Below are 27,143 nucleotides of genomic sequence, written 5' to 3' on the forward strand. Positions count from 1 at the left end.
AAAAAAATTCAGAGGCTCCACAAGAGGGGAAAGAAAGGAAACCAGCTAAAACAAGAAAATCATGCTCTATCTCCAAGGCAAACTTAACTGTGAAATGATTTAGAGCATTTAGTGAAGTAGGAGAGAAGCCATTTAACATTGACCTTTGAGTGGTACAAGTTCTGTAACAATTTGTTCCTTTCTTTATAGTCTGAACAACAATAGCAAACATTTATTGTTTTTCAATTTTAAAAATAAACCTACTATCCAGGCACAGAACACTAAATAATACAGAGCAGGGTGCCTGGCTGGCTCAGTCAGAGGAGTGTGTGACTTTTGATCTTGGCCATGAGTTCAAGCTCCACCTTGGGAGTAAGGATTACTTAAGACCTATTAAATAAGTAAGAGGAAAATGGAGCATTTGTAAACATTAGCAATGTAAAAAGATACAGCTATGAGACATAAAGATCTGGAAAATCTGGGTAAAATGTAAGAGAATGAGCAAATTGAAGTTAAAGGACTGAGAAGTAGAAGTTTCAAAGGTTATTATGCTAAGTTATAAAGGAAATCTAATTTGGAGCAAATATAACAAAAACATAGTGAAGAGGAAAAGGTGGGAGAAAATAGCCAAATTCTCCCTATTTTATGAAGGGATGTAATGCCTAAAGTTTACATATAGAGAAATAGGGCCTTTATAAACATATAATTAAATAAATCAAATAATCCCCAGATTATTTGAACCCAGAATGATTTTGTCATTATCTTTCCAGAGAGCAGGAATTTTCACTCTCTACTCTATATATTTGGTTTTTTATTCCATGCATTTATTCTTTTTGCAATTAAATATATGTATCAAATAATAAACTTATACTTTTAAATAAGAGTAGAGATTATCTTCTAAAATAGTTTTCAAATTTCATGTACAACCACATGTTAAAATGTTTGGAAAAAAATTTAAAATTTTAGAATTTTGACACATTCCTTTTAGGATGAAATAACACTTCAAGATATAACTGATCAGATGGAAAAAGTTGTAAAAGTATTAATTTTAAAAAGCACAGAAGCATAAAAGTATATGCTGCATCTTTCACTTACTTAGTGTGCCCATGAGTGATTTACCACTGACTCTCAGTTTTCTCATAATCCTATAAAATGAGGGACACCTGGGTAGCTCAGTGGTTGAGCATCTGCCTTTGGTTCAGGGATCGAGTCCCACATCAGGCTTCCTGCATGGAGCCTGCTTCTCCCTCGGCCTATGTCTCTGCCTCTGTGTCTCTCATGAATAAATAAATATATTTTTTAAAAATCCTATAAAATGAGCCAATCTGTAAAGGTTGGCAAAATTAAATGATTTAAATGAAATTATTAGTGCTTTGTAGATGTTCAAAACTGTTAGGTTAACAGTGCCAATATCCACATATGTATCTGTCTATATATGAAAGCATCTCTCAGAAGAGTACACTGGAAAAATCACAGATTTTTTTAACAGAGACTTGAGTGCAGAGTCTTGATTCTGCAATCCCCCAAATGTGTAACTTCAGACAGGTAACAGATTTTCCACATTTCACATTCTACATTTGAATACCATGGGTGGTGCTCAAGCTCAGTGATAACTGCAGAGGGTATCAAGGTTTATGGGCTGACTGCTTTCACTTACATAGATGATCCCAAACAAAGGAGATGTTGTAGCTGGGATTTCTTTTTTTCTGTCTTTTTACTGTCTGTAGTGGACATCTGTCACGTAAAATAGATGAATCCCAACTCTTTTATATGTTTGGGGAAAGAATGCCCCATTTCTTCAGTCTTGGCTGAGATCCAAGATCACAAGGAGCTGAATATGTTGGATACTTATTTCCCCAGCCTCCTCCTCCTTTGCCCCCAGGGTGAAGTATGTAACCTTGACTCTGCCAATCAAAGCACCAGACTTAGATTCCGGAACTGGGACACAGGAGAGCAAAGGTCTGGGGAGTTCACATTCTCTCTCCCTGGCAATGCCTATAGTAGCAAATTCCTGACGCCGAAGCAGCTGTACTGCAAACTGTCACGTCTGGTGATTAGAGGAGTGAGAGCAGCCACCTCCTCATGGATGGTTTTGCAGCCCTTCCAGTGACTTTATGAGCTAACCAAGATCCTTAATAAGTGTCTCGTTGCTTACCACTAAGAACCTGACTGGTGTCCTGCAGTGTCTTAATATTATTGGTATCTCTCCCACCATCCTGAATCCTGCCTTAATCTATGTCCAGAAGAAATATGGTTCTATGTGATAAGAATGTGCAATTGTGATCATAGAACTGTGAAAAGGAACAACAGGAGTCACAGGGAGTTGGAAGGGTACAGAAAGATCAGAGTCTGGTGAATGACTCTGAAAAGGGGGTCTCTAGAAATTAAAATTGGACCCTGCAAAAGTTTAGGAAAGGAGTAAATTTCACTCAGGGACCTTACTTCCTCTCCTAAGGAAGGAATTAGTGTGTTTTGGGTTGTGCACAGGATAGTTGTATTATGTTAGGTGGAACTATGACCACCTTAATGTCTTTTCTTAGAGATTAAGTGCGGCTTAAGGAGGTGGGTATGAGTGCCAACCTGACAAGGGATGGACTAGTGATGGTGAATTCCATGTGTCAACTTGACCAGAATAGGGGGTAGTCAGATAGGTAGTAAACCATTTCTGGATGTGTCTGTGAAGGTGTTTCTGGAAGAGAGTAGCATTTCAATCACCAGCCTGAGTGAAGAAGATCACTTTCACCAATGCAGGTGCACATGATCCTACCCAGCCCCCACCCCAGCCCCAGAGAGCCTGAATAAAACAAAAAGGCAGAGGAAGGGAGAATTTGCACTCTGCCTAAATTGGGACATCCAACTTCTCACAACCTTGGGCAAGCCTCTAGTTCCAGGGCCTTCAGATTTGAACTGAATTATACGATGATCTTTCCTGGTTTTCCAGCTTGCAGATAGCAAGACTGAGGGCCTACTCAGCATTAATAACCTCATAAGCCAACTCCTATAATAAATCTCCATATATATGTATATGTATATACATGTATATGCACAAGTATATATGTGTGTGTGTGTGTAGAAACATATTTCTCTAGAGAAGCCTAATACAGAGCACTTAGAAAATCTTCACAAGCTAAAATATTAATTCCACAAGGCTTAAGTGATTCCCTCATTGCAACTGAAGAGAAGTCTCTAGAGGTTTGCCACTAGGCTTATTCCATTGCTGGTCTTTTTTTTTTTTTTTTTTTTAAGATTTTATTTATTCATTCATGAGAGACACGGGGAGAGACAGAGAGAGAGAGGCAGAGACACAGGCAGAGGGAGAAGCAGGCTCCATGCAGGGAGCCCGACGTGGGACTCAATCCTGGGACTCCAGGATCACGCCCTGGGCTGAAGGCAGGGGCTAATCCACTGAACCACCCAGGATCCCCATTGCTGGTCTTTTAAGGGTTTTATCTGATAGAGGTGAGATACTGAAGGCCTGCTGATGAAACTTCTGGATGACACACAGAAGAGAGCTAAGATCACTATAGCAATAATGCTTATAAACGAGTCAGTCCCCATGGCATCCAACAATGGGTTAAGCAAGTAGATTGCCCCCAGTGAACTATACTAACCAAGTTTGGAGGTTATAACTTTATAATAGCTTTTCAATGCTTCATCACTGTATTTGGGCTAATATATTATGTCATGAGCATTCACCAGGTTAATATACGTAAAGTGATTAGAATAGAACTTCGTACATAATTTGTGTTTGAAATGTGCTTGTTACTAAATTGTTATTGTTATTAGAGCTAGCTTAAAAAGACCTGGCTTTACATTCACAAGTGTAGGTGGCTGTAAAAGATCTTAATAAATTTCATAGGTACCATAGTTGCAGTTCCCTGAGCACAGTATCATTCAGCCTGAAGGGGAGGTGGCATTACTGAGAGAATTGCTATGGGGTGGAGGACACATAATGAGAATGGTTCCAGAAACAAAACTTGCCAAAAGACACACACATCATATAGAAGCTCATGTTGCTCCCTGCACCTGACGAGTATTTGATAAATAACTGTTGACTGAATAAAAAAAAAGCACACATTAGTTGAATAGCTTAGAGTGCATAGGCCATGAGAGAGAACACTGAGCAAGGCAAAAGCCATGGTGCATGTATGTATGAGGCCAACTAGAGTGAGCTTGTCTTGACTAGAGTGGATGAAGTATTAGAAAGTAGAAAGAGTGGGATAGAGAAAATAGATTAATAAAAATAATGAGCCAACTAGAATTTAAATAAAAATTTGAAGGAAACAAATAATTCATGATCATAAATGCCAAAAAAATAAGTTTGGACTTGAATCTTGGTTCTTAAGGGAAGGGAAGGGAATAATGAGAATGATGTTTTAGGAAGATTTTGGCATTCGCAGGGCAACTTGGTAAAGGAGTTGCAGTGATAAGCGAAGTCAAGAGCATGCTCTTTCAGAAATTCTAAAGCATGTGTTGAGATAGAGTCCAGATGTAAAATATTTCATTACTTTAAATGATAACTCAATTCCATTAAATTTTATTTCAAAGCCAGAGTGTTATTCATATGTACTATCATTTCCGAGTGCTTATAAATTAAGTAAGATATGCCCTAATCTGTTAGGACAATGAAGCTCTCTAAATTGTCCATTTCTTTGGTTATGGTCAAAAAACCTTTTCATAGCTTCAGATACAAAAAAACTCCATTTAGTTGAGAAATTAAACCACTGAATAAGTAGTCAGGCCTGACCAGGAGAAACATGTATTGTGTTAAGAGAATCTGGAGGTAAAATCTTCAAGCACCAAAAAGTGTTTTTCAGCTTGCAATCTACTTACATGAAGTTTTTTATATATGTCTATCCATAACAGAGAAAGGTGATATCAAATGATGTATTTATTATAGATTAGCACTAGTTATGAAGATTAAGATTTTATTTTTTAAGATTTTATTTATTCATGAGAGACACACAGAGAGAAAGAGGCAGAGACATAGGCAGAGGGAGAAGCAGGCTCCATGTAGGGAGCCTGACATGGGACTTGATCCTGGGTCTCCAGGATCATGCCCTGGACTGAAGGCGGTGCTAAATTGCTGAGCCACCCAGGCTGCCCTGAATATTAAGATTTTAAATATTTTAAAACCATGCCAATAAAATAGAATATCAAAATTTTCATTCCTTTTAGCTGCTTCTAAAATACAAACTGCTTTTTTCCTAGAATTCAAACTAACACAATTGTTGAATTTTTTACTTAGACGCAAACCCTTGGATTCATCATTAATTTCTAGATTTGTTGCATATCCAATCCATTAGCAGAAGGATTCTACTTTCAAAATATATCCCAAATCCTGACACTTCTCACCACCCCCTCCACCAACACCTTATCTGAGCCACCATCATCTCTCAACAATTGCAAAGCCTTCATAGGCCTGCTCCTATGCTGCCCCCTTTTAATCAATTTTCAGAAGAGCTAGAGTAATTGTGATAAGACTCCTTCTCTCCCACATTCTGTTCTCTAGGCAAGTCAAACACAAACATGACTCAGGGCCTTTACACTCGTCAATCCCACTATATGAAACTTTCTTGCCCCCAGATATCCAAATAGTTTAAGATGCCCCTCTTCCTCTGAGTATTTACTCTGATGTAAGCTTTTTGGTGACCAACATGATAAAATTGGACACATCTCTTCAATATTTCTTCTCCATCTTTCTTTCTCCATAGCAGTATATATTTCATATACATACCATATGTTTATTGTCTAGAATAAAGTTCTAAATGGGCAGAGATTTTGTCTTTTATTCATTGCTATATACTCAGTGCTTACTATATTGTAAGCATCCAATAAATAGAGTTTGAATCAATGAATTAGTATTAATTTCAGTGTAATTCAGTATGTTATCAATTGTTCATGACAATAGATCAGAAACAACAAAGAAAGATCAGGTCCTTTAAATGCCACTGATACTGTGAAAGTCAGGAAGATAACATCCTGGCTTGAGAACATACATTTAATAATCAGATAGGTGGCAACACCACCTCCACCACCTTCTGGCCACATTGGAGAGGGAATGTTATGCAATCTCCCTGTATTCTGTATCACACACAGAAAAATAGGTGATAGCTCTTGGATTATCAAAAAGGTTGAATGCAGTATGCTTATAAGTGCTTAACATAGTGATTTGTAACCATCATTACATAACATCATTATAACCACATGATTATTATAGTAAGAAAATGGATAGATTAATCCTTTGGGTTTTTCCTTGTTTACTCACCTGACCCAGTCAGCCCAAGTATACCTGAACTGAATGTATGAGGTGCTAAACTTCTTTCAGATTACACCTTTAAAATAAATGGTAGGGTATTAGAACTGTTCTATATTTTTACTGTGGTGGTGGTTATATTACTGTATGCATCTATCAAAACTCAGAACTATACAATGAAAAGGGTAAATTTCACTGTAAGTTTTGACATTTCAAAATAAAAAGGGGAGTATTACTGCAAATGCATGAAACTGATCACAATGGTTAGAATTAATTACTTGGCTCCCCACAATGAGGAGCAAAAACCATGAGGGGGAAAAATCTAGTGACATCAGAGGTAGAGAATTTCCCCGTCAATGCATAGAAGATACAAAACACCTCATTCCTGGTAAAAACAACTATTTCAAAACAAAACATGTGCTAGCATTGCAAAGCAATGCATTGCCTCTCATCTCTTATACTAAGGAAAAAGGTGGCAGTTTTAAGCCTTGACCCAAATATATAAAATACATGTATAATGTTACAGTTCCCAATGCTTTGGAGGCAAATATAAATTAATCTAAAAATAGTTCTGAAATGTAATATCATTCAAACATTCATGGTTATATGCTAAAGCAATACATCCAAATTTTTACTATACCTTTGATGAATTAACTAGTGACCCACAGTTAGGAAAAACTTCTAGACTTTTTTTTTTAATTTTTATTTATTTATGATAGTCACACACACACACACACACACACACACAGAGAGAGAGAGAGGCAGAGACACAGGCAGAGGGAGAAGCAGGCTCCATGCACCGGGAGCCCGATGTGGGATTCGATCCCGGGTCTCCAGGATCGCGCCCTGGGCCAAAGGCAGGCGCCAAACCGCTGCGCCACCCAGGGATCCCATAAAACTTCTAGACTTTAATAATATTGACGAGCCTAATGAAACTTACACAAATATGCATGAATGAGAACAGAATAAAAAACAATGTGTTTATATGTGTTCATAGTTCAAATGATCTAGTTTCCTCAAACATGAAAGCAGCTATACTTTCTGATGTGGCAATATACAATGTGGTCAACAGAGAGGAGAGAAATCCAAATCTTTATTTTTAAAAGAGATTATATTTCAAGATATACTTCCATTTAGGGATCCCTGGATGGCGCAGCGGTTTGGCGCCTGCCTTTGGCCCCGGGCGCGATCCTAGAGACCCGGGATCGAATCCCACGTCAGGCTCCCGGTGCATGGAGCCTGCTTCTCCCTCTGCCTATGTCTCTGCCCCCCTCTCTCTCTCTCTCTCTGTGTGACTATCATAAATTAATTAATTAATTAATACCTTTAAAAAATAAACTTCATTTAACACATTTATTAGTAATTTTCCCTAAATACTGGCATGCTGACTAGCTGCCATAGAAAGAACAATTGAAAGTTATTGGCTTAAAACTAATAATCAAAATTTGTAGAAAATTTCTCATTGGTATGTACCTTAAAAGAAAATCAACAATTGGAGTTTCTAATTCCTGTTTAATGACTCAAGCCAAGATTATTCAGAGATTTAGCTAGATGTGCTAAAAAAAATATGGCAGAAACAGGGCCCATTTAAATTAAATTTGAACAGCTGTCTGTGGTGTCTAGACCATAAATGATACTGTTTTTCAAAAACAAAATGCTAAATGGTTAAGTATTTCCAGGGCCTAAGAAAGAGGCACAAAGTGAACTCATTTCTTTGTAAGCTATTAGAGTTCCCCAGATATTTCTAAACACCTGTTTTAAGGAAATATTTTCTCTGTTTAAATGTGAAAAGATTCAAGTCAAGAAATAAGGTCACTATGACATGGGCTTGAATTCCTCCACTAATATGTGTAGTAGGGTAATTGGCAAGGGAAGAATTTTTTTTTTCTAGAGAAAGTAGTCCAAATGCAATTTAATAAAAGGCAGATGGCATTTGGAGAAAGTTAGTTGATGGTTAGAATTATGAAAAATATGCAGTTCATTTTTATTGTGAAAATGATTTGTAAACACCAGGTCAAGTATAATTTTTGTATTTCAAACCACTGAGATTAATACAAAGCAGAGTAGTCGATGGGCAATCCTGCTCCTTGTGATGAAAAATTATTAGATTAGCTCCACTGGCAGTGACATCAAGAGCTTCTAGACAAACCAGAATCTGCTATGGTGTGGTGATGATTTAAGATGACTTCAAAGCAGAGATGACACATGAATATGAAAATAGAAGTAGGGTCCTCATGGCTCCTATGAGATCTTATTCTATCCAGAATGGAATAGCACCTAAAAGTTAAGTATTGTGCATATTTCTGGTTTCCACCAATTACAAGAGGCATGGTCAATTTGCACAATATTCAAAGCAAATCAATACATATAATTAAAGAGGTAGGAAACAAGGCCTATGGGCAAAGGTAAAAGAAACTGGAACCAACTTATTTGCCTCCTGCAGGGCAGTAGAGTAGCACCCTGTATCATTTACATCACTCAGAAATGAGTACAATATACCAGGTGAAATAAGTCCTCTGTAAAAACCTGTTGGTTGGCCAAATGGGGAAAGAGGGAGGAAAATGATATGGCAACAGTGTTCAGATAATAAAATAGTAATAAAACTACCACCTTTCATTTATTTTTTTTTCTTTTTTGAGATAGAAAAAGCAGTGGAAGGGCAGAGGGAGAGGGGGAGAGAATCTTAAGCAATCTCCATGCCCAGCACAGAGCCCAATGCAGGGCTTGATCTCACAACCCTGAGATCATGACCTGAGCCAAAATCAAGAGTCAGACACTTAACCAACTGAGCCACCCAGGTCACCCCAAGGGTTGTTATTTTTAAAAATGGTAACCAGTTGTCACCACCCAGTAGATAGAGCAAAGGAAGAAGGCAAAAACTCTTCAGGATAGGTTAGGGTTCATTTATAGGGTCACCAACTTGTTCCAAGGTTTAGCAATGAAAATCCCAACTAGAGAAACTCATAACTCCTGGGAAAACCGGAGCAGTAGGTCATCTGACATCATGAATGCTTAAGACAGGAGATGGGGAAGACTGGGAGAAGTTAGATAAATCCCATCTGAATGGAAGAGATAAATTAAATGTCCTTTCATGAGGCTTTCCAGCCATATGATTCTACTAGTATCACAATCACCGCAGTTATTAATTATCAGGAGCAGTAATGATAGTGATAAAAGTAATAATAATTTTATTTTCTACCTGTCAAAGTGAGTTTATGCTAACATTAGCTCACTGAAACCCCATTAAATCCCATTAAAAAAAGCTGAGCATAAGAGCTAAGCACATCCCCCAAAGTCATAAGGACATAAATGTGAACCACAAAAATGGAGTATAACTATTACTTGTAGTTGCATAACAAGCCAGTCTATGCTCGCTCATGCTTGAGGTTGATCAGGCCAAATAAAACAGAGCCGAGTGGTTAACAGGTCTGGGTATGCAGGTTTGGGTATGAGGGCTTATTACTGATAAAACAGCCCTGGACAAACGACAAACCTCTCTAAGCATCTGTTTCTTCATCTATAAAATGGAGATAATATCACTACCCACTCATAAGAAGTTTATAAGACTTTCTTTAGTGAGCCTTACTGCATAGCAATACCATAATGGAAACCACATCTATGAAACAAGAACATAATTGGGTTCAGGAGCTGAGGTCTCTGGTTATAATAGGCGACATTTTTAATCATTTCTATGTGCCAGAGACTTTCCCAGCATTTACCATGTATTACACATTGAGTATAACAATTCTGAGGATTATTATTCTCATCCTTACTTTATAAATTAGAGAACTGAAGTACAGGGAGTTTAAGTACTTTGCCCCAGATTACCTAGGCAGAAAGCAGTAGAGTTCATGTTCAAACCTGGGTAATGAAATCCCATAACCTGTACTCAACACTATACTGTCCCTGGTGTACTTTCAAATGACCCATGAAGGTATGTGTGGACTGTGTACCATTTAAAAAAAATACATAAATACAACTTCTAAAATAACTTTTAGTGGCAGTGAGGTCAAGGTTACATTCTCTGACGAGAACTTAAGTATTTTGCTGATTGTAAGAATGAAATATTCAGACCTTCAGACACAATTTGAAGTGATAAGTACCTCCAGTCCAGTTTCATCTGATCTGAAACTCATTTTTATTAGCACTATGTACTGTGTACTCTATGTCTAAATAACCATGTGATAGGTTTGGATATTTCAGATTCAGTTAGCTCACTACTTCGTGAAACAAGCTACTCCTGATGATAGGTAAGCTTTAGGAGGATTTTTATGATACAAATTGGTTCAACTTTCAAAAAGGGAGTAGTTTATAATGGACTAAGCTTTTCCCAGATAATTGTAAACTCTCAATAATATATAAATATAAAAAACACTATTTGGAGACAGTGAAGAGTGAAAGCAGAATAAAATGATGGGAGAGGATTGGAAACTCAAAGAGAAGTACACAAGGTAAAATGTACCTTTATATGGCTTTTCACTTACGTTGTCTCTTGCCCATTTGTCCTGGGGAGGCTAGAACTCAAGTAGAAAGCTGTAATCTTATTATCTTGAGAACTTCAAAGTCTGATTGTCAGAAAGGGAGTAGAGGAAGGGAGGAAAAAACCTCATAAATAATTGAGCAAAAGAAAAGGAATAGAAAGATCTTCATGGATTTACTGGTGAAGGCTGTCAAACATCTGAGGACACAATAATAGTAATCCCACACAAAATCCTTCAGAAAAGAAAGAAAACACTTCACAACTTGTGTAGGCCAGTCTGAATATTCACAAAATATTAGTAAATGAAATCCATGAATATATAAAATGGATAATTACATCATGAGCAAGTGGAGATTCATTACAGTAATGTAAGGTTGGTTCAACATTCAGTATATAATCACTGTATTTTACTGTATCAACAGACTAAACATGAAAAAAAAATATGATCAGAAATATACAGAGTAAGCATCTGACAAAATTCAAAATCCATTCTTGACAAAAAGTCTCAGCAACCTTCAATAGAAGCTTTCTCGATATGATAAAGAACTCTCACAGAAAACCTATAGTTAACATCATAGTTAGCAGGTATACATTAAATGCCTTCCCCCCTGAGATATGGAGAAATATCTGCCATCACCACTTCTTTTCAACATTAAAGTTTAAAATGTAATAAGTCAAATAAAAAACAAGAACAAAAACCCTGTATTTATTGACAATAATTACTTATGTAGAAAATCCTAAGAGGTCTACAAAACATATATCATACCCCAAAATTAAATTTAGCAAGGTCACAAGATACAAGGACATTAAAAAAAATCAATTGCATTTCTCTATTCTAAAAACAATTGGAAGATATAAACTTTAAAAACTATGCTATTCATAAGTGTACTTTAAAAACAATACTTAGGAATAAATTTACTAAAAACTTCAAGACCTCTACACTAAAAATATAAAAAGCATTTCTCAGAGAAATTGGAGAAAGTGAACATAAATGCAAAGATAAACCATGTTCATGGATTGCAAAATTCAATATTAGCATGGTGCCAATTTCCCTAAGTTTATCTATACATTTATGCCTATTCAAATAAAAATTCTGACAGCCTTTTTAAGTAGAATGTTACAAGGTAATTCAAAACTTAAATGGGAATACAAAGACCCTAAAATACCAAAAATAATTTTCAAGTAGAAGAACAGAGGAGAAGGGCTTATGCTACAGCTACGATAATAAAGATGTGGGTTTGGGGATAGGACACACAGATCTCCCTGAAGCAGAATGGAGGCTTTAGAAGTAGACTCAATTATACAGTCAAGTGCTTTTCAACAAAAGGTCAAGGTGATTCAATGGGGGAAAAGAATCTTTTCTGACTACTCATATGGGAAAAATAAATCTTGACCATCACTTCACAATGCAAAAATTAATTTAGATGGACAATAGACAAAGACAAAACTGTAAATCTTCCAAAATAAAATATTTGATTTTTCATAACTTTGTCATAGACTACTTTTCCTAGATAGAATAAAATAATCATAAAAGAAAGTATGAGTACATTAAACCTCAAAGTTAAAAACTCTATCAAAAGTCATCAAGAAGGGATCCCTGGGTGGCGCAGCGGTTTGGTGCCTGCCTTTGGCCCAGGGCCCGATCCTGGAGACCCAGGATCGAATCCCACTTTGGGCTCCCGGCCTGCTTCTCGCTCTGCCTATGTCTCTGCCTCTCTCTCTCTCTCTCTCTCTGTGTGATTATCATAAATAAATAAAAAATTTTAAAAAAAAGTCATCAAGAAAATGGATAGCCAACCACTGAGAGAAAATATTCACAAAACATATCTTGACAAAAGACTTGTCAATAAAAATTGTCAAAGGACTTAGACTCTTCACAAAAGAAGATATACAATTGACCAACAGGCACATAAAAAGGTACTCAACATAATTTCTCATCAGGGAAATGCATATTAAATGAGCTACTGAATATTAAATTGAGGGAGGAGCTACCATTACACAACACTAAAATGGTTAAATTAGAAACTCTGACAATATCAACTGTGAATGAGATTGTGAAACATGAGAATTTTCGTAGTTTGTGTTGGGGAGATGGGGGTGAGGGGATGCACATATAATGGAACCAGTTTAGAAAATTGTCAGTGTCCCATAACGTTAAGCACATATGTACCTTCTACCCACCCATCCCCATTCTAGATAATTACCTTAGAGTGAAAACATATGAACATTCAGTACTGGTTTTCTTTGTATGAATGAACATAATAGCTTTATTTATAAAAAGCTCAAACTGGAATTGACTCAAATGTCTATCAACAAAAAAATAAACCATGTGTGGTATTTTTATGAATATTACTCTGCAAGAAAAAAGAGTGAGCTTGTGATAAATAACAGCATGGGTGGATCTCATGTCCAACACCCTAAGTGGAAGAAGCCAGTCACAAAGGAATATGTCTTATGAGATTCCATATATATGAAGTTCTCCCACAAATAAAGCTGTTCTATGAAAATAACAACAACAACAACAAAACACCAGAAAAGTGAGTAAATTGACTAAAGTGGCATAGAGGAGCTCTCCAGGGTGATGGAAAGGTTGTAATCTGTACGTGTTATGGGCGATGCATCCATTTATGTATTTGTCAAAAGCACAAATATACTATACCATATGCAAGTTTGTTTACTTTTACATAAAATGTTTTTTTTTTCTTTCTTTCAGATTTTTCCTTCCTGTAACTTCATTCACAATGATATACTAGACTCAGTGGTCTAGTAATGTGAAAGTGAGTTTCAACTTGAGAGCTAATTTGGGTCTGTTGGCAATGGCTACCTACAGAAAGAACCTGAGTCTGTGTCCAATCCCTATGAGAAATTGGAGATTAATGGCTTTGAATTATTAACACTATCAGGCAAACAGGGAACAGTGATGAATGGTGGCCCAGCCCATTCACCATCTTCAATTCTTATATCATCAAATACCATATTCATGGTCTACAGAATGGGACCTTTATATGGCCTTGCAATATAAATATCATCAAGTCAACATAGGAGGCATTACCACACATTGAGTTTTCTTCACATTACGTTTGTAGAGCAAACGGAAGATGAAATGTTATGGGGCAAGGGACACTGTATTACCTCAGATTTGAAATTACCAATCACTTCTTTTATTCATTTTATGTACAATACATACTACATAAAATGTATACATGTATTATGAACAATAAAAAAATGAACACCCATTATCTACTACTCTGCTTAAGAAATCCAATGATATTTCACTAGTGAAGCTCCTGGGTTCTCCTTCCTATGATATTTAACTCATCATTCCAAAGTAAATACTGAATTGTGTGTTAACTATCCACAACATAGTATGCATCTTAAACCATATGTTGGTGAATATGTTTCTGCACTTAATTGGTACTATCTTCTATAATTTACTGTCTTTTACCCAACATTATGTCCCTGAATTGAATTCATGTTGACATGAGTAGCTAGCTATAACTCGTTAATATTTACTGCCATAAATAATTCTATGCTATTGCACTTTATCCATTCTCTGCAAAGGAATTACTTGTGTTGCTTCCAGTTTGTGAATACAACTAAGGCTGCTATAACAGTGAAAATGTGCAAGAGTTTTGAGAATGTTTCATAGAAGCTCATTCCCAGGCCATGAGCCAATAGTTCATAATACCAAATTGTTGTCCAAAGTGATTGTACCAATTTACACATCCATCAGTTGCATATAAGAGATTAACAAACATGACATTGTCCAATGTCTTAATGTTTGCCAATCTAGAGGATGGAAAATACTTCATTGTAGTTTTAATTTTGCATTTCATATTACCGATGAGGTATATATTCATATATTTGTCGGTCACTTGTGTTTCTTCTTGTAAGTAAAGTTTATCTGTGTCTTACCCACATTTTCTAATGAGTTAACTTACAGGTGATTATCTTTTCTGGACCCAAATCCTTTGTTGGCTTTATGCTTGCAAATACTTTCCCCAGATTGTGGTATTTTTGTCCTTTTTTAATGATATCCTTTGATGAACAGATGTTTTTAATTTAAGTAGAGGTGAATTATAGATCTTTTCCTTTATGGTTTTTCCTTTCTGTGTCATGTTTAAGAAATATTTCCCTATCGTGAGGTCATAAAACTATTCTCCTATATTTCCTTCTAAAATTTTTTAGTTTTGTTTTTTACATTAATGTATTTAAAACATCTGGAATAAAGTTTTTAGTATAGTGTGAAATATCAATTTAATTTCATTTTTTTCCATATGGGTAACCAAAAATCCCAGTACAGTTTATTGAAAAGTTTATCTTTCTCTGCTGCTCTAGTGTTTTGCTCATTATATAACAAATTTCTAGATATAAATGGGTCACTTTCTAATATCTGTTTTAATATTACATTTATAAGTTGGTATAGCTTCATAATAACCTTGATATCTTTAAATCATCTCCCATTATTGTTCAGTCTTGGCTATTTTTGTTTTATTTCATATTTATCTAAGATTACTGTGTCAACTTCTATGAAAAATCTTATTAGTTCTTGAATTTTGATTCTACAAATAAATTTGTGTAGATGATTTTAAGTTACACCTTTCTATATGTTGCTAGTGCACAGAAATGGAATTCATTTTTCTATGTTAATTTCACACACACTAAACTTGACAACTTTTGTTATTTGTTATTTAGGGTATTTGTTAAGTTGCAGCAATACAACTTGAATGACTTGAAGAGATTTTCCAAATCAGCTAATAGAAATTTTATGCCTTATACATACTTAGGTTTATTAATCCATTCAGGACTGATATTTGTATATCCTGTTAGTGCCAAGTATGTTTTTATATAGACATCAGCAAGCCCAATATAATTTATTAATAAGTCCATTGTTCCCTACAGGAAATATCCCTATAAGGATGCCATCTTTATAAAATCGAGTTATCTATATGTTTGGGTCTCAAATCTATCTGTACCATTCATCTGTCTGTGTATATTTAAGAAAATGACATACTGTCTTAATTATTATAGTCTTGACAAAGGAAATCCTCTCACTTTGTTCTTCAAGATATATTTAAAAAGCCAGAAATGATGAAGATTAAGTAAATTTGAAATTTTTGTATCTTCCTGATAAGCTTTATAAAATTCCTTTTTGGCTCTGAGAATGTTTCACACCTAACATATGTATACTACTATACAATACAGATATTAGTTTTAAAAAATAAGTTGTCTTCTAATGACATGTCACTTTCTTTTTTTACTTTCAAATTTTTCATATTCTGAAGTATGTCTCCATTTAGCCACAGATTTTTAAAATCTAGCATAATAATCTTTGTCTTCTTACTGAAGTATTTTGTCTGTTTACATTTAACACAATCGCTCATGTCTTGGGGTTAAACCTACATTGTTAGACTTTTTATTTGACCTATATCTTCTTTATTTCTTTTCCTATTCTTCTTTTTGATTTTTTTCAGTTCAGGTATTTATTGAGATAATCATACATTCACCTGCAGTTGTAAGAAATGTAAAAATGTAAAAGGTCCTACACTTTTCCCAGTTTTCTCTAAAGACTATATATTCTCTAAAGACTATATTGCAAAACTATAGTATAAATATCACAACCAGCATATTGACATTGATATGATCCAATTTTATTCAAATTTCCACATTTGTGCTTGTGTGTATGTGTATTAAGTTCTATATAATTTTATCACTCATATCAACTTATATGTTCACTATAATCAAAATAATGAACAGTTCAGCACTACAAAGATCATCCACATTGCCCCTACCTCCATCCTTAATTCCTAGCCACCATTAATCTGCTCTCCATTTCTAAACTTTTGCCACTTTAAAAATAAAATGGCTATCCTTCTTCTAATGCTTCATTTTGCACCTTTGTATTGCTTTATTTCTGGCTTTTCTAGTCTGTTCCAATGATCTGTGGATCAGGTCCTTCCACCAATATCACAGTCTTTGACCACAGTAACCATATAACAAGCTTTAATATTGGGTAGTTTCCCGCCCCCCTCTCCCCACCCCGGCCTGCCCCCCCCCGCCCACACACACACACTCTTTATTCTTCTATCCCTTTCCATATGAACTTTAGTTTGTATCTACACAAAACATTTGATGGAGCTTCAATAGGAACTACACCAAACCTATAGATCAATATAGAAAGAATTGACATCTTTACTACATGTTAAGTAGTAGACATGTTTACATGTTAAGACTATTTTTGGTGTTTATAAACGTATTACATTGTGTAGCTTTTGAAGTGGTTGCTCTGGATACTATAATATTCACATGTAACAGTATACTGATACCAACATTTTACTACTTTGTGTGAAGTGTGGCAACTTCTATTTAGGGCTCCACTTTACTTGCTTTTAAGTATCATCCTTGGTATTGGATGATATTAGAATTTTTGGTTTAACCAAGTAGAATTCATAAAATTCATGAGAGAAAGGACAGTCTATATTACACATTTCTGTTTTTGTTATTCCGTCTTCATTCATGGTGTTCCAAGATTTCTTCTTTTATCATTTCCTTTCTATTTGAAGAACTTCCTTTAGCTAATCCTTAGGGGCAAGTCTATAACAACAGATTCATTTAGCTTTCCTTCTGAAAGTATTTTTATTTCTTTTTCTTCCTAAAAGATAATTTTACTAGATATAGAACTCATAATTGACAGTTCTTTTCTTTCAGCAATTGAAAAATGTTGTGGGTCTGAGAGCCAAGCCAGAGTCATTTCTGAAGTCCAGCAGGTGGGTGAAACAGACCACTCAGGTAGGTGTGTGCCAGAGGACTAGACTAGATAGGGACTGTTGTGGGTCTGAGAGCCAAGCCAGAGTCATTTCTGAAGTCCAGCAGGTGGGTGAAACAGACCACTCAGGTAGGTGTGTGCCAGAGGACTAGACTAGATAGGGACTAGAGGAATTGAACTGCAACACCCTCAAGATCTGGCCAGCCCCATCCTCATTGCACACATGGGGAAACAGGCTCAGGGAGAGGGGACTTCACCTGGGTCACAGTTGATGCTGTATGAAGCTGGGAGGGAGTCTAGATCCCTGACTTCATACCTGAGTTCCTCCCATGGAAGTGCTCAGGTACAGAGAGCCACCTCTGGAGTCCAGAAGACCCAGGGTCAGCCCTGACTGGGACAGTCCCCAACTCCCAGTTGGGTGACCCCTGCAAGTCTCTTCTTCCAGAGCCTCCTTTCCCTCCTGGCTTTTGTCTAAAGACACAGCACTTAGGTATTCAATAAATACTGGTTTAGACCTTGGTCTGGAAGGATAGGAAATAACTTATTTTAAATCTTCAGTGAAACTTATTTGTGACAATTTAAATATAAAATATAAAAAAGAAAAAAATGTCATGCCCCTTAAGACCTCCATGGGGCTGCCTGGGTGACTCAACAGTTGAGCATCTGCCTTTGGCTCAGGGAGTGATCCCGGGTCCGGGGATCGAGTCCCACATTGGGTTTCCTGCATGGAGTCTGCTTCTCCCTCTGCCTATGTCTCTGCCTCTGTGTCTCTTATGGATAAATAAATAAAATCTTAAAAAAAAAAAAACAAAAAACTTCTATGGTTGCAAAAAAGAAATCGGCCATTGTTCAAATTGGTATTATCTTATAGGTAATGCACTATTTCCTTTTGGCGGTTTTAAAATTTGTTTTTAGTTTTCAGAAGTTTAAGTATGAAGTGTCTTGGGATAAATTTCTTTGGGATTTTACTGTTTGAGATTTGCTCAGCTTCTTGGATCTACAAGTCTGTATCTTTCACCAAATTTTGAAAATTTTAGCTATTATTTTTTCAAATAGTCTTTCAGCCACATGCTGTCCTTTTCTGAGATTGCAAGGATACAAATATTGGGTCTTTGTCATTGTCTGGAAGGTCTCTAATTCATCTTAGTGTCAGCATTAATTGATTGACTTTTTCAAGTTGTGGTTGTTGGGTGGGTTTTTTTGTTTTTTGGTTCTTGCAAGAACAGGTAATTTTTTTTATTGTATAATGGACATTTTGTCTAATGCACTAGACTGAATATTGCTTACAGCATTTATTTTAGAAAGTAGTCACCCCATCCAGGTTTAGCATATGAGTCTTGGCCTATTTTTATGTACTGTGATTCCAACACTAGTTTGATTTTAAGGGCCTTTTCAGCGTTAGTTGGTTTTCTTGGTTTGTCTGATACTACTGGAGCATTCACCAGGATCTGGTGGTACTGCCTCATGGAGTAGAAAGGAATTCTATAAGCCAGGATGGCAGGTGCCCCCTGGTGGATAAGAGGTATATTTGAACACACACCCCCCTACCCCCCCATGTGCCCCTGGTGGTAGTTTATATTTTAATCCCATTTTTTCTTCCATCAGCTTTATACTTTACACACTTTTATGAATCTTAGTTTCCAGTTGTCCTAGAGATTACAAAATTCAAACTTCCCTTGTCAATGTCTATAAATTAGTATTTTTATGATGGAAGAACCTTAAGATTCTTTCATTACATTCACCTTCTCCTGACTTCTGTACTTTTTCATTTTATAATTCTAGATACATCCTAACCCCTTAAGACAGTATTTGTTCTTTCACAGTAACATTTGTTTACATTTATCAAATGTTTAACCTTTTTTAATTTTATACACCCCTATTTTTTTTTCTTCCCAAAGAATATCCTTTATTATTTCTTTGGCGTTCAAGATATGGTGAAGAATTCCCTCAGATTTTGTCTGAAAATTTCTTTAATCCACCTTTTTTTTTTTTTTTTTACAGAATATTTCCATTAAATATAGAATTCTAGATGGCATTATATTTTCTTTCAGCACTCAGAATATGTCATTCTATTGTTTTCTGCCTTCTATTTCTGCCTTCGATTACTTACGTTCTAAGAACACTGAAGTGTTATTGTTGCTCCTTTGCACCCAGTGACTATTGGTAAAATTATCTTAGTCATTACCAAAAAATAGAAATTAATCATAATTTCAATGATCTTATTTCCATATTTTATTTTAATAGTATCAGATTTTTTTCCAATTTCATCTTTTATTTACTTAATGTCATACATAATTGTTTTATATTATCTTTCAGATCATTCCAGTATCTAAAGTCCTTGAAGGCATAAATATACTATTTTTCCTAACTCTTGTCACTTGTTTCCTCCTCTTGTTTTGGTAATTTATTTTTTTATTTTAATTTGTAGAAATCTATAGAAGTCTGAGTCTAGGATACTTTTCAGTAAAGAGGCTTGTATTTGTCTACTGGATAGAAAGATTACCCTTTCTATCTGAAATGATCTTTAGAGCTTAGAGTTTGTGAATTACACTGGAAATATAACATAATTCTCTTGAGAGCCTAGTTGGAGACATAAATTTTTTGCTTTGAGCAAGTAGATTTTAATTTTTTTTTTTATTTTTTAAATGGCCACATTTTTCACTGAGGATGTAGTCCCTTCAAGAGGCCCAGGATTATGTTAAGGTCTTAAATTCAGCTGATCCCCTTCCAGATCCACATGGTTTCTCCCCTTTTCTCTCATGTCCATTAATATTCAAACTCTAATTCCTTGATTTTGACTTTTCTTCCAAGGCAGTTCAAGCTGTTTCTTCTACCTACCATTCTTGTTTCAGCTAATTTATGCTTACTATATTTGCTTTCCTTTTATGTGGGCACCTTGGGGGTTTCTCTTCTTTATGATGTAAGCAATAGGTGTAAAAGTATTTTTGCTGTTAGTGCTGTTTATCTACATATTTCTCAGTGTGAGGATTTTTTAGAACCTGTAATCCATCCATACTGCTAAAAGGAGTCACATATATCAAGTAACTTTCTTAAAATTTCATCACATGACAAAAGTTTTAACTTGGTTCATCTCTTTTTACTGGTGCTTCAGAAAATGCAATGGAGTAAGAAAAATCTGTTGGTCTTTTAGGTTAGACTTAGAACACTATGAGAGGAATCCAGCTTCAACTCTTCCAAGTAATACCATAAAGGCCCTAACATAAAGTAAGGGGGGACAAAAAGTACACCAAAAAAGGATTTTCATAATCTGAAGATTCTCATAATTCTAAACACTCCAAAATGGACTATTTCTAGGGCTTCCATCTCAGGTCCTTCAGCTGGTGAAACAACATACACACCAATTCCTCACATCAACTTCATGAGTGAAATTTCTAATAGAATTTCTTTCCATTTGCCGGCCAAATTGTTCTTTCCTCACTGCTATTATAAACTGCACATGATGATTTAATATCCATGCCATAGCTCATTTAGATACAAATTCTTGGCATTACCAATGACCCCCTTAAATATCTTTTTTCCCCATTCTAATTGTCCTTTTTGTTCCTTTCATAGGCACAGGAGTACAATACATATAACTACTTATAGCTTACCATGAGTCACTTCTAAAAACCAAGTATTCTAGTTGGAATTAATGTCTGTAACTGCTTACTAAGTAGACAAAATCAAATGCAAGCTTCTTGTATCTCTCTTGCAATGAGAGAGAAGGAAAATACACAAACATCTGCTACAGTCAGAGCAAACTGAAAACCTCTAGAGATTAACTGTATTAGATACCAACTTGGAAAAATATCAATATGAGATGTTTAGAAAAATGAAATTCTGAGTTGCTACCCAGCTTCCTTGAGAAAATGTTTTGTCAATTCAAATATAAATACATGTGGTAATAATCAATGCCTATGGCTTTTCTAGATTACTATTAAATACTCATTCTAAAATTAATGCATTTATTTTTATTGGTGTACTTAATTTAAAACTTCTGTTGTTTAAAATTCTAGTTGTTAAAATGTAGACCTTTAGGCACTTCAAATAAAGAGTATTAGCAGAATATAAAGAGTAAAGGGGAAAGTGAGAAAAAAAAAGAGTAAAAATGTGAAAGAAAAAGAAGAGAAAACATAAAATGGAAAAAAAAAAGCATTGTGGGCAGAGAAGTAGTATCAAAGTAAGAAAAAGTGGGAAGTTTAGAAGCAACAGACATGGCTAAATTATGTTAGGTGTATAGATTAGTAATCTATATGTAAATCACTACCACATCTACTTCTAAAAATTATACCTTTAATGTGAGCTCCATATTGAGGTTTATAATACTTTTTATATGGTCCCACTGGAAGAATCAGAGGTCTCTCTTAATCAAACCTAACTCACTCCCTAACTCACTCTTCTCCCCCAAATATATATCTAAACCTGATGCACCCAGTATTTCTTATCAGAGTATATAGTATCCCCTAGTCATCTTCTAGTCTGATGCAGCAAATCCTGTTTTCTTTTTCTCCTTCCAGTTAGGTATGGCCATATGACTGACTATCAATAGTATCTGAACTAAAATGATTTATGTCACTTCCAGATTTTAATCTTATATATTCTTGCTCTTCCTTAGTCTGACAGCCAGATGCATAGAACCCCATGAAAGATTCAAGCTCTAGGAAGGCAGAAGCACTAAAAGGAAGCAGCATGGATACCTGAATGACTGCTTTAAATAGAGTCCTTCCCTATGGCAGGCTCTTACTAAACTGACACATGAGCAAGAACTAAACTTCTGTTTTGAGGCATTGAGTTGAGAGATTTTACACAGGGTTGCCTGCCCAAGTAAAATGTTATCTTAAGTGAGGAATTCTGATAAACACCAAAAAGGCATGGCATTGGCTTACTGATTGGAAACCAAGCAGTAAAGAAACAGCTGACATAAGTTCAAAAAAAAAAAAAAAAAAGATAGTGACATATTGGATCACACAATTGCAAAACAATAAAACTGTTGCCTATCTTCCACATGACAACAAAATCTCAAGATCTAGAAGTAGCTAGAAAGAATCAGAATATCCTGTGTTACCTGCTACTGTCTTCGTTAGGCAAGGTATTATAAGAAAGTGATGCACTTTAAAAAGAATTGGCTTGTTTCAAGCAAAAATAGAAGATAGCATAGAAGTTTAGAAAAATTTATGGCTACTAAACCTTTAATAATAAAATATTGAGAAACGCTTCAAGAAAAAAAAAAATCCAGTAATACTACCCAAACAAAATAACTCAACTTTATAGCAAAGATTGGTTAAGGGTCCTAAACTCCAACCCATGTTTACTGTCTCAGCCTCAGGTTGCCTCTGTTATGTTCAGTGAGAAATGTGAGAGAAAATCATTTTAAAAGGAAAAATAAAAGCAAATATGAGAACTAGTGTAGAAAAGAACTAAGAAAAGGTATGGTTATTGGCATATGAAACTGACTGGAAATACTAAGATCAGTAGCCTACTACTCTGAGGGAACTATACTGACAAAGAAATTGCAAATCTGGTGGGAGTGAATGGGTGACGGCATTGGGGGTTATTCTATATGTTAGTAAATTGAACACCAATAAAAAATAAATTAAAAAAATAATAAAAATAAAAAAAAAAGAAATTGCAAATCTGTTCTAAGACATCCCTCAAGTAAGAATGAGCAGTGAAAGCCATGTCTCCTTCAAGACATACTCTCCAACATCTACTTCAGATGTGGTTAAGGAAGATATGGACAGGCAACCATCTCGCAGAGGACAGAACCAGGGAATTTCTCCAAGAGAACAGAACTGGGACTTATTAAGGAAATGCCTCTATCTCCAGAATGGGAAACATTTCATAATATCTACCCAGTGAATTTGAGTTGCTATACACCAGTGACTATGTATTAACCATTTGTCTATTTCTTAATGGAAATGTTTATGGTGCCTATGTTGCACCAGTGTATGGGAGAGGGAGGGTAGAAAATTTGCTATTTTAGATCATAAGTCACCAAACTAATGAGGCATTACATCTCTCACTGTAAATCACCTGGGAGAGTGCGCTTTGATCAGAATGAATTACTAGATGGAACTTTAGGTTGACTCACTTGCAAAAGAGAGGTCTCCTATGCAAGAAAGGAATAGTGAAAAATACAGTTGGTGGTTAGAAAGGCAGACTGTGCTGGTATCTTCAGCAAAGTTCAATTTCTTCTCCCGGACACCCAAGCTATATTTCCCAGGATCCTTTGCACTTAAGTGTAGCCATATGAATCAGTCTGGACTAATAGGAATAGAACAGAAATGATACATATAATTTCCTTGTCTAGATACTAACAATCTCCTTACAATCTTCCACACTGTTTTTCTGTATCCACAAGCTGGACCAAGTATTAGAGAAGGATTCTGAGGCCCTGTGGGAGTGTGTAGCCATGAAATGGAAGTAGTTTGGTTCCCTGAGTGACTGTATGGAACAGTGACACCCGCACCTTATAAAAATGCATGGTAAAAAATAAACACTTATTAGGTTACCCACACTGAAATTCTGAAGTTGTTATAAGTAGTTAATACACTTTGACTAAAATGCCTCTCAGGCTGAATACTGAAAATTAGTGTCAATCTTCCATTTTCTCTCCCTTCTTACATAAGATCATTTATATAATAGGTCTATTTTGGTACCTAAATATCTTTCAAATACTCCTCTTTCTCACTGTCCCTATTGCCATTGCCTTTTAGGTCCTTATAATCTTGCATCAGAATTATTGATATAGTCTTCTATTTAATCCCCTTACATTCCACTTCACTGCCTATACCCTAATTCATCCTGGACACTGCTACCAGAAAATTTTCTTAAATGCAAATCTCCCTGCTCAAAATCTTTCAGTGTCTTCTAAGTACCTTCAGAGAAATTTCAAACTCCTTATGAACTAGAAGGACTTCACAGTTTTGTTACTGTCTACCTCTCTGGCCACATTTCTCTACTACATGCTCTCAAATTTCATCCATACAAAAAGGTATCCTTTAGGTCTTCCAAATATGTAGCTCCTGTAGGTAACTACCTAGAGCCTGGCTGCCTGCTTAGGGTGTGAACAGAAAGCAGATTCCTGCTCTCATTGTGTTACTCTGAAACACTCAAGCTTTATCCACTGGTTTCCTTATTCCTTACCTCTAACTCTTCATCCAATACCCCAACTTCCCTCTGTTCATTGCTGAATCTTTGGCCTTCTTCCTTGGTCTATTTTCTCTTAATATCTAATTTTACACTTATATTTAGAATAGAGACTAATCCTATTTTCCTCTCACACTAGTCTGACTCCACTTGACCTCATCCTTCAATTATACATTCCCACTGATGTCTTTTGGGATAATTCTCTCCACTGACCAGCATCTATTCTCTCTGCTACTTCCCAGGAAAATCAAACCTACAACATTTCTCCTCGCCCCCCTCACCTACCTCCCCCACACACAATGGAGGTCTTATCTGGTATTGAAAACAAGATTGGAACACAGGATTCTTTAAACTTCCATTCCAATGTCCATATTTACTCTATTTAGAGTATGACCTTCTATTTTGCCTGGAGATTCCAAGTAATGTTTAAATTCCAATTCAAATATTACCTCCTCTGTGAAATTGTCCTTGATCCTCAAAGTGGAGTTTTATCTTCTCTTTGCCATACTCCCATAGCACCTTAATACCCTTATTTTACTACTAATTTCATTATACTTTAACATTTTGTTTACTGTTCGCCTCTAGAGAGTAAGATCACTGAGGGAAGACCTTTCTATTCATGTAGCCCTGACTCCTAGCATAAGGCAGGGGTTTATTGATTAACCATAAAATCACTGACACCCAAAATGTACTTGAAGAACAAAAACAGTAGGTTTCAGCTTGGCAACATGGATTAGTCAAAAACTAAGCTGGGTGAAATGATAGAACTCAGTAGCTATTTCCAAGAGCAATCAACAAGGCATTTTATACTTACTAGATCAGTAAGGATTTTCCAACTTCAAATTCTAGATATCACCCAGATATATTCTTCCCATACCAGAAGTGGTGGGAGATGGAACACATAAAACAATTTAACATGGACAACACTGGACCCTGCACAGAACTTCTTTAGAGTTTGGTATGGTCTGTGACCACCTTACTTTCTCACACATTAGTAGCAATACATTATTAATCAGAATTTTATCAACTATCCTCTTTTCTCCTTAGTAAAATAAACTTCTTGATTTCCTTCTCTAAACTATATTTTTATGACCATATTTTTTTTTGTCTGGATTACTGTCCAGCTTCCAAACTAACAGCACCTTCAAAGGCTTTGACAATTCGCTGATCATTACTACTCAGTATGTATACAGAAATTCATTGGTTTTTAAAATCATTATTTCCAAATCAGAAGCTAGCTACTTCATAAGAAATATCTTACTCATAGGAGAAAATTGCCAGCGATATTTGGCTTGATTTAACCTAACTTGGATAAGGGGCCAAATCTGTCATAACTGATACTTGCCCGAGCTCGTATCCAGAGAGCAAGGAGCATATGCATGTTATCAAGTCATTGTCTTATTAGCCCATCAGTTGTGTGTGTGCGGGCAGTGGTGTGTCTGTCTACTCTAAGCCTGAGAACCAAACCTTAGTGCCAATAGTCATCAGGCTTCTGGGGAAATGGCAAAAGCTAGACTGTGGTAAGATTAAGATCCAACTGGCTATGCAAGATGTTAAGGCAGAAAAAAAAAATTGGCCTGGTGAACAAGTTGCTTTTATGCTTCTTTAACATGTTTAGAAGTTTTAATATGCATACACAAGTATATCAATTTTTTTCAGAAAGATCTGACATCTCACAAGCCCACTAGAAAAAAAATTTTGTGTAATTCTAATTATTGATGACAGTTAGAAATGTATCTCATAATTCTCATTATAATTAGAAATGTGTCTTGAAAGTTCCCTTTAAATATATAATTTTAAGTGTGTCTTGAAGTTCTGGAAAAGTAACTTTATCTTATTTCCTTTTTATTTTAGGAAAATTTTTAAGATCAAAACAATGTCAGAAATATGTAGAATGGGGATTTTGAATAGGAGTTTTCTTGCTTTCCCAAAGGGTCTTCATTATCAGGGGTCCTAGATCCTATTTCCTCCTATATCAGCAGGGAGTTGCAGAAATGACACTAGCCAGACTGTGGGAACAAAGACCAAAGTGTAAGCTCTCCATGCATTTTTCTCTATTAAACCAGAGCCATATAAGATTGTGGTTATTTCTGCTCTTTTTGGCTTCATTTCCCTACATACACAGTATCTGTGGGTTAAGATATAAATCCTTTATTTCTCTGAAATTCAAGAAAAGCCAGACACTCCATAAGATTCATCAGTCAGCTAAGCAAATATCCAGTGTCTCAGTGCCTGGGAATATTCAACAAATGTGGTAATTGATTTGGATATTTTGATGACCCAATTTCCCTTCGTTTAAATTTAGTGTTAGAGCAAAACTAATGAATACATACATAAATTCTGATAGCTTTAAAAACTCTATAGCAGACTCTAGTCCCTCATTGACCCCTCAAATTCCTGAAAGTAGGTTTTTCAACACAACATAAAAACATATTCAAGGACAGGTGATAAAAGGTAAATAATGCCTGAATACTTTTAACATGAATAAAATCCTAAAATCTAATTGACCACCA

General features: G+C 35.6%; 1 long non-coding RNA gene across 4 annotated transcripts in view; it reads right to left on the reverse strand.

The window, feature by feature from the left end:
- The window catches only part of LOC140608356 (uncharacterized), an 85,386-nt gene that overhangs the window by 50,816 nt on the left and 7,427 nt on the right, over nucleotides 1–27,143 (reverse strand). For 2 of the 4 annotated variants that reach the window (XR_012010369.1, XR_012010370.1), the window contains exon 3: nucleotides 10,698–10,800. This is a non-coding gene — a long non-coding RNA (uncharacterized lncRNA). Of the gene's footprint in view, nucleotides 1–6,247; nucleotides 6,315–10,697; nucleotides 10,801–27,143 lie in introns of all 4 variants that reach the window. The other 2 variants (XR_012010371.1, XR_012010368.1) reach the window with 2 other exon arrangements.

The sequence above is a fragment of the Canis lupus genome, chromosome 17, assembly GCF_048164855.1.
Source record: "Canis lupus baileyi chromosome 17, mCanLup2.hap1, whole genome shotgun sequence".
Taxonomy (NCBI): Eukaryota; Metazoa; Chordata; class Mammalia; order Carnivora; family Canidae; genus Canis; species Canis lupus.